The 14,575-nt window shown below is 40.7% G+C and overlaps 1 long non-coding RNA gene and 1 pseudogene across 1 annotated transcript; one reads left to right on the top strand and one right to left on the bottom strand.

The window, feature by feature from the left end:
* The first annotated feature begins 4,736 nt into the window (after positions 1-4,736).
* Positions 4,737-6,574, top strand: LOC127002568 (putative nuclease HARBI1; annotated as a pseudogene).
* Positions 6,575-7,703: 1,129 nt separating this feature from the next.
* On the bottom strand, positions 7,704-8,647 carry LOC127002620 (uncharacterized). The gene is made up of 3 exons (XR_007756344.1): positions 8,563-8,647; positions 8,355-8,438; positions 7,704-7,945 (listed from the first exon to the last, which is right to left on the bottom strand). It is a non-coding gene; the product is annotated as an uncharacterized LOC127002620 (long non-coding RNA).
* Positions 8,648-14,575: the final 5,928 nt, after the last annotated feature.

Raw genomic sequence — 14,575 nt, forward strand, 5'->3', positions numbered from 1 at the left:
TAAACATGCAAGAAATTGGATGATGTTAGCAAGGCAAACGCTGATGTCAGTTGGCATACAATATTTTTACTAAAACATATTTACATAAACTTAAACCTATTCCTACATTCTAAGATTATATTTACAAAAACCTATTCCTACAATCTAAGATTAATATGTATATTTAATCTAGAATTATATTTACATAAACTTAACTTATTCTTACATTCTAAAATTTATATCTATATCTATACGGTCAAGTAAACCAATGGATAGCGAAGTGGTTGAGCAACAGACAACAAAGAGTAGTGATTGACGGATTTAACTCAGAGTGGGCGCCTGTCACTAGTGGCGTCCCTCAGGGCTCGGTTCTTGGCCCAGTGCTCTTCATAATTTACATCAACGACGTAGATGTTGGACTCAATAATCGCATTAGTAAATTTGCAGACGACACAAAGATTGGTAACTCGGTTCTCACTGACGAAGACAGGCAAAGCCTCCAAGAGGATTTGCACAAAATTTCAGCTTGGTCGGATAAATGGAAGATGCCCTTTAACGTAGACAAGTGCCAGGTCCTCCAAGTTGGAACAAAAAATAAGAAGTTCGATTACGAAATACGCGGCGATAAACTCACAAGTGTTCAATGCGTTAAGGACCTGGGGATCAAAATCGCATCAAACCTCAAATTCTCACATCAATGCATCGATGCAGCAAATAAAGCGAACAGAATGTTGGGCTTCATTACAAGAAACTTTTTTATTAAAAAACAAAGATGTAATACTTCCGCTCTACAATAGTTTAGTCAGACCCCACTTGGAATATGCGGTACAGTTTTGGTCTCCCCACCATGTAAAGGACATTGCTAATCTAGAAGGTGTTCAGCGTCGAGCAACAAAAATGATCCCTTCCTTGCGCAACAAATCCTACGAAGAAAGGCTTTCCACCCTTAACATGTTCTCTCTTGAGAAACGTCGCCTTCGAGGAAAACTGATCGAATGTTTTAAAATACTTGATGGTTTCACGAATGTAGACAGAACAAAATTGTTTATGATCGATGACACTTTGCAAACGAGAAACAATGGCACAAAACTCAAATGTAGACAAGTAAATTCAGACTGCACCAAATTTTTCTTCACCAACGTTGTAGTGCGAGAATGGAATAAGCTGCCACCATCAGTGGTCCAGTGTAACAGGATTGACTCCTTTAAAAACAAGCTCGACCGTCACTTCCTTGAACTTAATATTAACTAGAGTAGAAAAGCAACGTTTTGGAGCCATCTGATTAATGTAAAATGACTTAGGTTTAAGAACAGACCACCTAGTCTGGACCATGGGGTCTGTGTGGTCTGATTTTATATGTAAATCTATGTAAATCTACAACTAAGCTAAACCTAAATTTACATTAAAATTATACTCATTTTTAATTTGTTTTTATTGTTTATTCCTTGATTCTAGTAATTTTTGCCGTGCAATTTCCTTGTAAAGTCTGACCTCTTCCCGCCTCTCCTTGGCCTCTTCCCGCCTCTCCTTGGCCTCTTCCCGCCTCTCCTTGGCCTCTTCCCGCCTCTCCTTGGCCCCTTCCCGCCTCTCCTTGGCCTCTTCCCGCCTCTCCTTGGCCTCTTCCCGCCTCTCCTTGGCCTCTTCCCGCCTCTCCTTGGCCTCTTCCCGCCTCTCCTTGGCCTCTTCCCGCCTCTCCTTGGCTTCTTCCCGCCTCTCCTTGGCCTCTTCCCGCCTCTCCTTGGCCTCTTCCCGCCTCTCCTTGGCCTCTTCCCGCCTCTCCTTGGCTTCTTCCCGCCTCTCCTTGGCCTCTTCCCGCCTCTCCTTGGCTTCTTCCCAACTCTCCTTGGCCTCTTCCCAACTCTCCTTGGCTTCTTCCCAACTCTCCTTGGCTTCTTCCCAACTCTCCTTGGCTTCTTCCCAACTCTCCTTGGCTTCTTCCCGCCTCTCCTTGGCTTCTTCCCGCCTCTCCTTGGCTTCTTCCCGCCTCTCCTTGGCTTCTTCCCAACTCTCCTTGGCTGCTTCCCGCCTCTCCTTGGCCTCTTCCCGCCTCTCCTTGGCTTCTTCCCAACTCTCCTTGGCTTCTTCCCAATTCTCCTTGGCTTCTTCCCAACTCTCCTTAGCTTCTTCCCAACTCTCCTTGGCTTCTTCCCAACTCTCCTTGGCTTCTTCCCAACTCTCCTTGGCTTCTTCCCAACTCTCCTTGGCTTCTTCCCAACTCTCCTTGGCTTCTTCCCAACTCTCCTTGGCTTCTTCCCAACTCTCCTTGGCTTCTTCTTAACTCTCCTTGGCTTCTTCCCAACTCTCCTTGGCTTCTTCTCAACTCTCCTTGGCTTCTTCCCAACTCTCCTTGGCTTCTTCCGAACTCTCCTTGGCTTCTTCTCAACTCTCCTTGGCTTCTTCCCAACTCTCCTTGGCTTCTTCTCAACTCTCCTTGGCTTCTTCCCAACTCTCCTTGGCTTCTTCGTAACTCTCCTTGGCTTCTTCCCAACTCTCCTTGGCTTCTTCCCAACTCTCCTTGGCTTCTTCTCAACTCTCCTTGGCTTCTTCCCAACTCTCCTTGGCTTCTTCTCAACTCTCCTTGGCTTCTTCCCAACTCTCCTTGGCTTCTTCGTAACTCTCCTTGGCTTCTTCCCAACTCTCCTTGGCTTCTTCGTAACTCTCCTTGGCTTCTTCCCGCCTCTCCTTGGCTTCTTCCCAACTCTCCTTGGCTTCTTCCCAACTCTCCTTGGCTTCTTCGTAACTCTCCTTGGCTTCTTCCCAACTCTCCTTGGCTTCTTCGTAACTCTCCTTGGCTTCTTCCCGCCTCTCCTTGGCTTCTTCCCAACTCTCCTTGGCTTCTTCCCGCCTCTCCTTGGCTTCTTCCCAACTCTCCTTGGCTTCTTCCCGCCTCTCCTTGGCTTCTTCCCAACTCTCCTTGGCTTCTTCGTAACTCTCCTTGGCTTCTTCCCAACTCTCCTTGGCTTCTTCTCAACTCTCCTTGGCTTCTTCCCAACTCTCCTTGGCTTCTTCCCAACTCTCCTTGGCTTCTTCTCAACTCTCCTTGGCTTCTTCCCAACTCTCCTTGGCTTCTTCTCAACTCTCCTTGGCTTCTTCCCAACTATCCTTGGCTTCTTCGTAACTCTCCTTGGCTTCTTCGTAACTCTCCTTGGCTTCTTCCCAACTCTCCTTGGCTTCTTCCCAACTCTCCTTGGCTTCTTCCCAACTCTCCTTGGCTTCTTCCCGCCTCTCCTTGGCTTCTTCCCAACTCTCCTTGGCTTCTTCCCAACTCTCCTTGGCTTCTTCCCAACTCTCCTTGGCTTCTTCCCAACTCTCCTTGGCTTCTTCCCAACTCTCTTTGGCTTCTTCCCAACTCTCCTTGGCTTCTTCCCAACTCTCAACAGTACACAACAGTTTCTCCACCTATCCACTCGACACACTCTTCCAAACAACTATCCCCTATTCTTTGACAACACCCAGCTATCACCTTCCTCAACACTAAACATCCTCGGTCTATCCTTAACTCAAAATCTCAACTGGAAACTTCATATCTCATCTCTTACTAAATCAGCTTCCTCGAGGCTGGGGGCGTTCTGTACCGTCTCCGCCAGTTCTTCTCCCCTGCACAGTTGCTGTCCATATACAGGGGCCTTGTCCGCCCTCGTATGGAGTATGCATCTCATGTGTGGGGGGGCTCCACTCACACAGCTCTTCTGGACAGAGTGGAGGCTAACGGCCGTATTCTCAGTGAATCTCTTCCCCCTTCCCGCGAGGAAACAAGGCTTCGTGGACCAAACCGTATGCTCAGTGACGAGGAGTGTCTTTGATGCAGCGCGCGAAGCGGCGAACGGGAAAGAAATGAACTAATTTCCTCTCCTGACGAAGAGGAGGTGAAGGCCAGCTCTTCGCCAATATCTTCGCACATTTAATGCTTTATTACAACATTTTTCCATGTTGCTGTATTATTAATTGGGTATAAGAACAATTTAAATTTTCTAGGCCTTATATAAAAAGTAATAAAATGCGAGAAACATTATTTTTCTGTTTATTCAAGACTTCACGGTTCCTATGATAATTTAAGCCAACGCTGGAACACAGTTTCAACACACCGCCCGCGCCAGGCTCCAGGTTTCAGAACAGCAGCTGCTCCTCGCATATTGTCACAGCCATTTCTTCCTAGGTAAGCACGGATATTGTTTTATAACATGTTTTCTAGGTGTTATGAACGACATGTTTCCCTAGTTTACCTCTGAATAGAAGAAACTATTCCTACTTTCTTCCATATGAACGAACCCAAAATGATGTTGGCTTGTTATATTTTTCAAGCTCGTTGACTTGAGGGGCTATGGAGCCCTGCAGAGGAGCTAGATAGGCCTCACGGACTGTCTAGCTGGTCGGAGGCACGGGTGCATTGTGCAACCCGTAGCCCGAGCCGAGCTTAGCATGTGGTAGAACAATACCATGTCAACTACTATTCATAATAGTGCGTAGTTTGGTAAGGATTAGTTACAACAATGCTTACTTTTCTCTTACCCTACACTCTGTGCTTACATTTCTTATCACAATAGATTTATGACACCTTTATTCCCCGTTGAAACCTGTCACTCTGGACAAAATAAGAAAGAAATGATTACATTAAAGATAACAGTTCTGCAGATTTCATGCTACTGCCCACTTTTTTTTTCATGATCTGTTTCATGTGCTTTTTGACCATAGTAACTGCTCTCTGAGTCTTGCACCTATTGCCGTGATCTAAAGGTAAGAAGAGTTTGAGGGGTAAATGAAAATTAAGCATTGATTTAATAAATTTTTACTCATATTTTTATCCCAGAGTTTTGCTCTGTCTTCATAGCCCTGGGCACTATTGTATCATATAAATGTGTTGTAAGGGAGGAATAATATTTGGAAGTTTTATTTCATGGCCAGTGGACATGGTATTTGCTTGGTTAAAATATTCTAGCTTATTGATTCACCAAAATGTACAAGTTTTGGAGTTTGAAATAGATGATGCAGTGCTTGCTCTCTTATGCTACAAGCTGCTTATCATATTGTGACCATGGGCAATGATTAAAAATCATTTCTGTTTGCAGGGAATTAAACCATGTTTGGCGATGAGATGTACCAATGGTTACAGTGGCAATGGGATGCTGAGCTAGAAGAAATGGATGCCCAACAAGAGGTCCTAGAAAGGAGGTACATGCGACGGCCCCGGCGAGTTGTTCCAGACCGCATGAACCCGTTTGTTGCCATGAGTGATAATGAGTTTGTCGACCGATTCCGGTTAAAGAAAGAATCGGTGAACTCAATCATTCAAGAAATTCAACATGATCTTCCTGTTACCAATGACAGAAGAGGTTAGTAACTATTACCTAACAGGAAACTGGAGATTGCAGTGCTTCATGACCATCGGAATTACCTTACAGTCCACATCATTTTAACTCCCATTCATCATTATAACCCGTCTTCTGAGCATAACTGTTAAGTCTTATGGTTTGTTATAATAGTAATGGGTCTTTCATTCCACAACCGTACTTTGACTACTAAAATGTGACTAATCAGTCCCAAGCTTTATAAAAGAGGCTAGGCCTGTTTATTTTTGTCGCACTACGTGAAAATCTACACAGCATTCTGCATAAAACTTGTTATATCGAAATGATGTCCTACTCCTTTCTTCTTTACAGGTAACCCTGTGCTACCACATCTGCAGGTCCTGATTACGTTAGCCTGTATGGCAAGTGGAAGCCATCAAGCAGTGATTGGAGACTGTTATGATGTTTCGCAAGCCAGAGTGAGTAGGTGTTTGACTAGAGTTGCTAGGGTCATTGCATTTCTTAGTAACAGATATATACAGTATCCAGCTAGAAATATGCTCTTTAAAGTAATGAACGATTTTCATGCAATTGCCGGAATGCCTGGTGTTGTTGGGTGTACAGACTGCACCCATATTAAAATTCTAAGACCACCGCGTGATGACTCCGAGCTGTTCCGATGCAGGAAAGGTTTTTTCTCTTTGAATATTCAAGCCATTTGTGGTCCTGATCTTGTTTTTTTATGATATAGTGTCAAGGTGGCCTGGCAGTGTCCATGACAGCAGGATTTTTTAAAACAGTAGGATTTATAATAGGTTACAAGATGGCCAATTGCAGGGTCATCTCTTGGGTGACAATGGCTACCCCTGTAGGAAGTACCTCTTAACCCCACTAATGAACCCTAATGGACCCCATGAAGAATCCTATAACAGAAGCCACATCAAAACCAGAAACACAATTGAGAGGGCTTTTGGGGTGCTTAAGCGTCGCTTTTGCTACCTTGGCACAACCATGAGAACAAACTTGGACACTACCAAAGCCATCATCGTTGCTTCAGCAGTCCTTCACAATATTGCAATTCACACTAGACTTGATATGGATAAGGAAGTTAGAGATGTGCATGCAGACATGCAACGTGAAAATAATGTCCTTGCTAATGATCCTGCTATGCAGAATAATAATGCAGCTCTGCAGGGTCGTCTTAAACGAGAGCAAATTATCAGGGACTACTTTTAAGAACTTTGCGTGGCAAGCTACCTGGACCTGGATTCCTCTCACTACCTACAGCCCTTTTATAGCTCTTACTATAGTAGGTGTGTATATGCCTGTTTGTATTTGTATGTGGCATGGTTGGAATAATTCATGATTTTTTTCCTAAGAAAAACAATAAAAATTTGATGTCTGATTTAAATCGGATTTTCTGTTATTCAAATTGATTTTCTTTTGTCTATGATTTTTTTGCATTGCTTGTTTCCACTGATTATTTGCTCGTATTATGAAGCATATATATATATATATATATATATATATATATGTATATATATATATATATATATATATATATATATATATATATATATCTATATATATATATATATATATATATATATATATATATATATATATATATATATATATATATATATATATATATATATATATATATATATATATATATATATATATATATATATATATATATATATATATATATATATATATATATATATATATATATATATATATATATATATATATATATATATATATATATATATATATATATATATATATATATATATATATATATATATATATATATATATATATATATATATATATATATATATATATATATATATATATATATATATATATATATATATATATATATATATATATATATATATATATATATATATATATATATATATATATATATATATATATATATATAAATAATTTAAAATACAGTACATTTAATTTTGATTTAAGTTATGATTTTCTTTTCTCTAATTTTAATCTAATTAAGCAAAATAACCCTGTATAATGTGGGTGCATAGCTGACTGTAAATAGATATATAATGCCTAACTTGTACAGATGATGGTAATAAAGAAATGAACTTCTGGTTATAGAATTTACCTTCTCCTGCTGTTGTTATTGAAGCATGACTGTACGAAGTAATAATGTAGTGCAGCAACTTGCCTGATGGGCAAGCCTCCCATAACTCACCCTGTGAAAGGGGTACCTTTTTGACTGGTTGGGTGTGACTCTCCCGTCTCGCATTGAAACAAAATGCTGACACACACACACACACACACACACACACACACACACACACACACACACACACACACACACACACACACATAAAGACACATGGATGTACAGTGAATAAAGAAAACAAAAGTATTAAATTACTGCTGGTTTATTTGTAGTTTGCTAACTTATTTTTGAGGACCTCTTCCTCTAGCAGAGCAATTCTTGCTCTAGTTTGAGCTTCTGCCATTTTTGTTTGAGTTTCTGCCAGTTGTGCACTCAGCAACTCCTGCCGCATGGCCTCTGTCTCCATTTGCAGTTCTAATAATTCATGCTGCCTCGCAAATACTTCTTTCCGCCACTGAGTTCCCTCCGAAAGTGCTGGGAATGTCGTTTCAAATTTTCTGTGGCGGCGAAGACTCTGCCAAGTAAAATAATGAAAATTAGTAAAACTAGATGTTCTATATTGTCCCTTTCCCCTGCACTTGAATACGATGATTCATATTTTGTCTAGGTTATGTATAGAAAGAACTGTATTACTTATTAAGTAGGGATATTAGTGAAAATATGTCCGTGTCTATGGGTATGGCAAAACAAAGTGGTAATGTTTCATTATAATGAAGGCTGTCCAAGAGCTTAAACAATTAGGAAAAAACATAAATGCCATTCCCTAGACCTTTAAGTAGAAAATGCAACTTTTTCTGGATCCCTCACTGTACAAAGCAATATTAACATTTGTGAAAGGAACTGTACTATCTACACACAAAGGATACAATTTGAAAGACTCATTTCGTCATGGTTATAAATAAAAAATTAAACTCATAACTTACTGTGGCAGCACTTTCTGCTCCCTCGGAGACATGACGTTGAGGTGTTGATATGTTATTAACACCCACTGTGTTTGCCTGTTGTTTCTGCCAAGGAAAGCAATGAAAATAAGAAATCTAAACAGTAAAAGTAGGTAGGTACCATAAACAAGGCACTGATCTTAGTAAAAAAAGAAATCATGGTTCTAAAACCTTATTACTCATGACTTACTTTCATGACACCCTCTGTTCCATTGGAGACATGTCGTTTGGGCGTCGTCTCTAGCAGCACTGTTGAGTCCTCCGTTACATTCTGGCAAGGAAAACAAAGAAAATTAGGACTACTAGGACTGAATGTGCCATATACAGATCCATTGCAGCACTCATGTCAGGACTCCTCTTATCAATGTATGTAAACAATAACATTTTATCAGTAAAGTTATAACACAGGTATTCATGCACTGACTTTGTGTAGAATTGTATCCAAGGACTTGGTGATAGTGGCACTTGTAGTCGGCACTGCCCCCATATACTGCGCCTCCTCCTCCTCCTGTAGGATTTTTTTTTTTTTTTTTTACAGCAAAGGAGACAGTTCAAGGGCACACAAAAAGCAAACATTAATAAAAAAAAAAGCCCGCTACTCACTGCTCCTAAAAAGAATCCAAAGAGGTGGCCGAAAGATAGGTCAGTTTCGGGAGGAGAGGTGTCCTGATACCCTCCTCTTGAAAGAGTTTAAGTCGTAGGCAGGAGGAAATACAGATGAAGGAAGAGTGTTCCAGAGGGAGGAAAAGTGTGAAAGATGAGGATGAAAGAGTGAAGATGCTGGTTAACTCTTGCATAAAGAAGGCAGTATAGAGGAGGCATGAGTAGATAGTCGAGTTCAGAAGATAGAAAGAGAGGCAACATTGCGGCGGAATTTAAGAGGTGGAGGCATGCAGTTAGCAAGTTCAGAAGAGCAGTCAGCGTGGAAATATCGATAGAAGATAGAAAGAGAGGCAACATTGCGGCGGAATTTAAGAGGTAGAAGACTATCAGTATGAGGAGGAGAGCTGATGAGACGAAGAGCCTTAGCCTCCACAAGATATTGTCAACAAGATATTGGTAGCTGGAGAGGTACCTCTAAGTATTCTTAGGTGACAGTAATGTAACCAAGTCTGGGTGCTAAAAGTCTTAATGACACATCAACAACAGGTTGAAAGAGGAGAGTCAGCGAAAACAAACAGACGTTGCTAAGTTAGCTACAAATTTCTTGTGAGAATGGCTAAGCACTTGCTGAAAGAAAACAGAAATAACTTGGCCAGTAATGTATACCTTAGAGAAATGGAAAACACTAACACAAAGTGAACTAAAACCTTAAAGAAATATATGAATGAACTAAATATAAATATGACACAATTTGATAGCCTGACCAAGAATAATATTTTATAGAAAAAGTAAGGAAATGGGACTCAACGAAATGGAAAATTGAAATTCAGACAAAGTCAACACTAATGATATATGAACTATACAAAAATTACCTAAAAGAAGAAACCTGGGCAGACAACACACTGGGAACAAAATTAATATTAGGAGGAAGAACTAATCCCCTCACTTAAACTGAAAGAACAGGTTTCAAAAGAAACGTGAAGTGTCCATGCTGTGGTGCAGAAATAGAAACTTTAGAACATTTTCTGCTAGACTGTGAAGAATATGCAGAAATAAGATAAAACCAAAACTTTATACAGAACACAAAAAAACAAAGCAGAGACTACTTAGTAGCCAATATACTAGTGTTTCAACCATTACCACTGGAAGGAACTAGAGAAAAAATTATATATCAGAAAAATCTGGATCAGAAGAAACAAGAAGATTCACCAAAACTAAGACTCAACAACGCCAATCAAGAATAAGGACCATAAGTGGGAGCCGTTACAAAGACAATCCCACGCCTACGACTGGACAGGGCTGGACAAGCTGTTTTGTAGCATAAGGATACTCTTATGGCTATGGGTTCTTACCCATCTCTGGTGCATAAGCAAATGCTGCGACGAGTGTATGCAATGATGACATTTGCACTTTCATGACAGATGTGGAGATCATTGTTGAACCTTCGGTAGGCATAAAAATACAGGGTCAGACATAGTGATTATTCCACTGAAGCGCAGTTAAAATGATTAACTATGAACACAGAACCATATACATAATATTCACCACAAGCAATAAGTCATTCAGGTAAGGAAGCAGCTTTAGCTTAACTCTGGTGGCATCGCTGTCAAACTCGCAGCCAAGGTCATCTATTTCACTACCGATGATGTCGATCACCTTTTTGGAGTTGTCGTCCAGGGTGAGAGGAGGTACACCACCGCCAGTTTTTCTATACTCTCTCTTCACGACAGCATGTTCCTTCTTAGCCCTGCAATAAATAAGGAGTTTTAGTGTTATGGGAGCGGGTTTTTACTGCAGTCTCGGACAAGGTACGGCTGACTCGAATTCTTCAAGGTGTACTGGTCATAATCCGGAGAATTTGGATGATAACCGCAACTGATTATTTTAAGATTTTGCCCTGCTTCCCTGTTCCCTATACCTAATTCAAACAAAAACTAACCTAACCTAAATAATCTACATTAGGTAAATATATTTATAGTCTCTGCTATTATTTAAACAGGTATCCGGTCATTTCACCCACATGCCATTCCGCCACACCATGGAGTCATTTCGCCCACTCGATAAAAGCCCCAACAAGCCTTCTACTGCTGCACTGTTCTGGACTTCTGGTGCTAGCCTCTCGAAGTACACACTATTTACATAGTATTTGACTACTCTAACAGTGTGGAAATGACATGGAATATGTGGGGAATTGACTCTTACATGTGGGTGAACTGACTCTTACATATGGACGAAAAGTCTTGTGGGTGAATTGACCGTAAACCTTCAAACTCAACTGTCTTGGTTGCTTAGAAACAATCTACACAGCAGGAATATTCAACTGAAACCCACTGCAAATGCAAGATACCCTAGCCTCGTAAGTATTCTTGCTACATCAACACAGGCCTATGCATTCATACACTTACTTGGCTTTGAGTCGCTCCCAGATTTTTTGCAGCTGGAACGCCGTCTTCTGCTCCCCATAGGCAGCAGCATTGAGCTGGAGGGTTATCCTCTCCCACGCCGTTTTTTTTTGCCCCACAACTCTCCCGTCAGTGCTCCTATTACTGATAATAGGTTCACTGTTTACGAGTTCTAATAATAGTTCTCGTTCGGGAGCGTTTACAGGGCTGGCCCTTCGAGACACCAGCATGGAGGCTGCCTGTTGAATGGAGGCCATTGCTTACTGCTGAATGCTGATGTTGCTACTGGAAGTTTTGGGATGAAACTGCTGGTCTGGCTGCGGCCTCCGGGGCTCGGTCTTGGTCATGGCTGACTTGTAAACAAACGTCGCCACGGCTGCCAATCGCTTCAATTTTCTGCTATATTTAATGTATGTCACTGTATCAAGCACTGTTTACATAAATATTAGCCACACTATATAATCCATTATAGAAATGTACCTAAATTGCATTAAGGTTTCGGTTTTCACCGTTTGTTTGATTTGCAGTAGTACCAACACTGCACGGAAAAATACCTTCGAAGGGGGAACATATTTCGCGACTGGGCATACCGTTCAACGGAAACACACTCTCTAAGCGACGCTTCGACGAAGGGGGAAGAGCTTCACTGAGAATATGGCCGTAAGGCTCTTCGTCTCATCAGCTCTCCTCCTCATACTGATAGTCTTCTACCTCTTAAATTCCGCCGCAATGTTGCCTCTCTTTCTATCTTCTATCGATATTTCCACGCTGACTGCTCTTCTGAACTTGCTAACTGCATGCCTCCCCCCCTCCCGCGGCCCCGCTGCACTCGACTTTCTACTCATGCTCATCCCTATACTGTCCAAACCCCTTATGCAAGAGTTAACCAGCATCTTCACTCTTTCATCCCTCACGCTGGTAAACTCTGGAACAGGAACAGGAGGATATACAGATGAAGGAAGAGTGTTCCAGGAACACTCTTCCTTCATCTGTATATCCTCCTGCCTACGACTTGAACTCTTTCAAGAGGAGGGTATCAGGACACCTCTCCTCCCGTAGTTGATCTTCCTTTCGGCTACCTCTTTTGTTTCTTTTTTAGGAGCAGCGAGTAGCGGTCTTTTTTTTTTTATTATTGTTTTCTTTTTTGTGTGTGCCCTTGAGCTGCCTCCTTTGTTGTAAAAAAAAAAAAAAAGCTTAATAATGTCTTACTGAATACCTATTAAGTCTACACTTTGCAACACTATCAAGCTAAAGCATCGCCTTATTAACTATTTCTCATTAAAAACTCATACAACACTAATATCCTACTGTGTTTTTGTAAGTACTTCCCGTATCTTTAAAAAGTATGGACATACTGTACTGTCGGAAAGGGATAAGGGTGGGAATACGGCGGGGATTCAGTAATAATATAGGGTAAGTATACGTAAAAGAAATGCAAGTAAATAATATATAAATTAATAAATAAACAACTTCGGGAGGGGAGGGTCGATAGGAATAGGAAGAAGGAGGTTGTGGGCATGTTAACCCGAGGACGTCGACGGACCATTCTCTGGGCTTTCACGAGTCGTGGCTGTGGTACGGTGGGCCCTAAAATGGGCTCTCACTCCGCGAGACGAAAGAAACGAAAGACGAAAGACAGATATGTACAGTCAGAGAAGTCTGGAAAATTCCTTGCTCTCAAGTACAACGACAAAAGACCAGTCCACCTTCTGTCCACCGTACACCGTGACGTGACTGTGACGACAGGGAAGAAAGACCATCGCACGAACAGGCCAATAAAACAAACTTTTTTTTTTTTTTACAACAAAGGAGGCAGCTCAAGGGCACAAAAAAAGGAAACAATAATAAAAAAAGCCCGCTACTCGCTGCTCCTAAAAAGGAATCATAAGAGGTGGCCGAAAGAGAGGTCAAAAATCAAAGAAATGGTCGTTGACTAAACACAAAATATGAGACTAGTCGACAAATGTGACTCCCAATTGAGTGGGACGGAGTGCCTCAGAAAATCAGTCAAATGGTATTATAAGAAACTATTTTTTTCACATGATTGGTATAACAATTCTAAATGCTTACAATATGTGGCTGGTGCTAAACAGCATTGACCCAAACAAAAGGCCAAAAGTGAGAGAATCCCAGTATAGTGTAGCCACACAGCTTTTGCAAAAATACTCCCCACCAACTGAAAGGCCACATGCCCCCCGAAACGCACCTTAGCCCCAACGAATTGATATGGGTCTTGTAAACACTCCCCACTATCCTGTTTATACAGACACTATTCGAGGGGGAAAACAGAGACTGATCTGTATGGTGTGCCGTCACACCAAAAAAAGACAATAAAAAAGAACAAGAGGCACCACCATGATGTGACTTCTTGATGGATAGGACGGCACGGATCCGGGTCGGCGGCCTAGTCGGCCCCGCCTTCCCTCTGGAGACCGGCGTCCCGCAGGAGAGTGTCCTCTCCCCAACGCTGTACTCTGTCTTCACCAGGGACTGCCCAACCTCCATCACTGGGCTAAACGTACAGTATGCGGACGACGTGTCCCAAGTGGTGCCCTACCCAGGACGCTCTCGTGAGATTGATTGATTGATTGATTGATTGGCCTCAAGGTAGTTACATAGATTATTTTACACATTGTCTTTAAAAGCCACTAGTCCATTGAGCCGTAGCTCTCTTATGGACTACATGTTATATATATTTATATATAAGTGAGCATAACAGGTGCGACAAGGTCTCTCAAAAATATATTAAAGATTGCAAAAAAATTAAGTATGGCTAACTCAGAATGCATACTATATACATGTGCACCCCAATACAAAATTAATGAAAATAGGCTTTTGTTCCTGATTAATAGAACAAAGTGATAATACTAATATTAATAATAACAATAACAATAGCAACAAAAATACTACTAACAGTAATAATAGTTTCACAACAATATTACTAATAATAATGATAATAACAATAAAAAAAAAATAATAATAATAATGACAGACATGATAATAATGAGACATGATAATAATGATAGACATAATAATGATAGACATGATAATAATGATAAACATGATAATAGTGACAGTAGTAACGCATAATAATAATAATAATAATAATAATAATAATAATAATAATAATAATAATAATAATAAAATTATAATAGTGATACTGATCCTGAACATTACTATTACATATTCTAATAGTAG

The sequence above is a fragment of the Eriocheir sinensis genome, chromosome 23 (assembly GCF_024679095.1).
Source record: "Eriocheir sinensis breed Jianghai 21 chromosome 23, ASM2467909v1, whole genome shotgun sequence".
NCBI lineage: Eukaryota > Metazoa > Arthropoda > Malacostraca > Decapoda > Varunidae > Eriocheir > Eriocheir sinensis.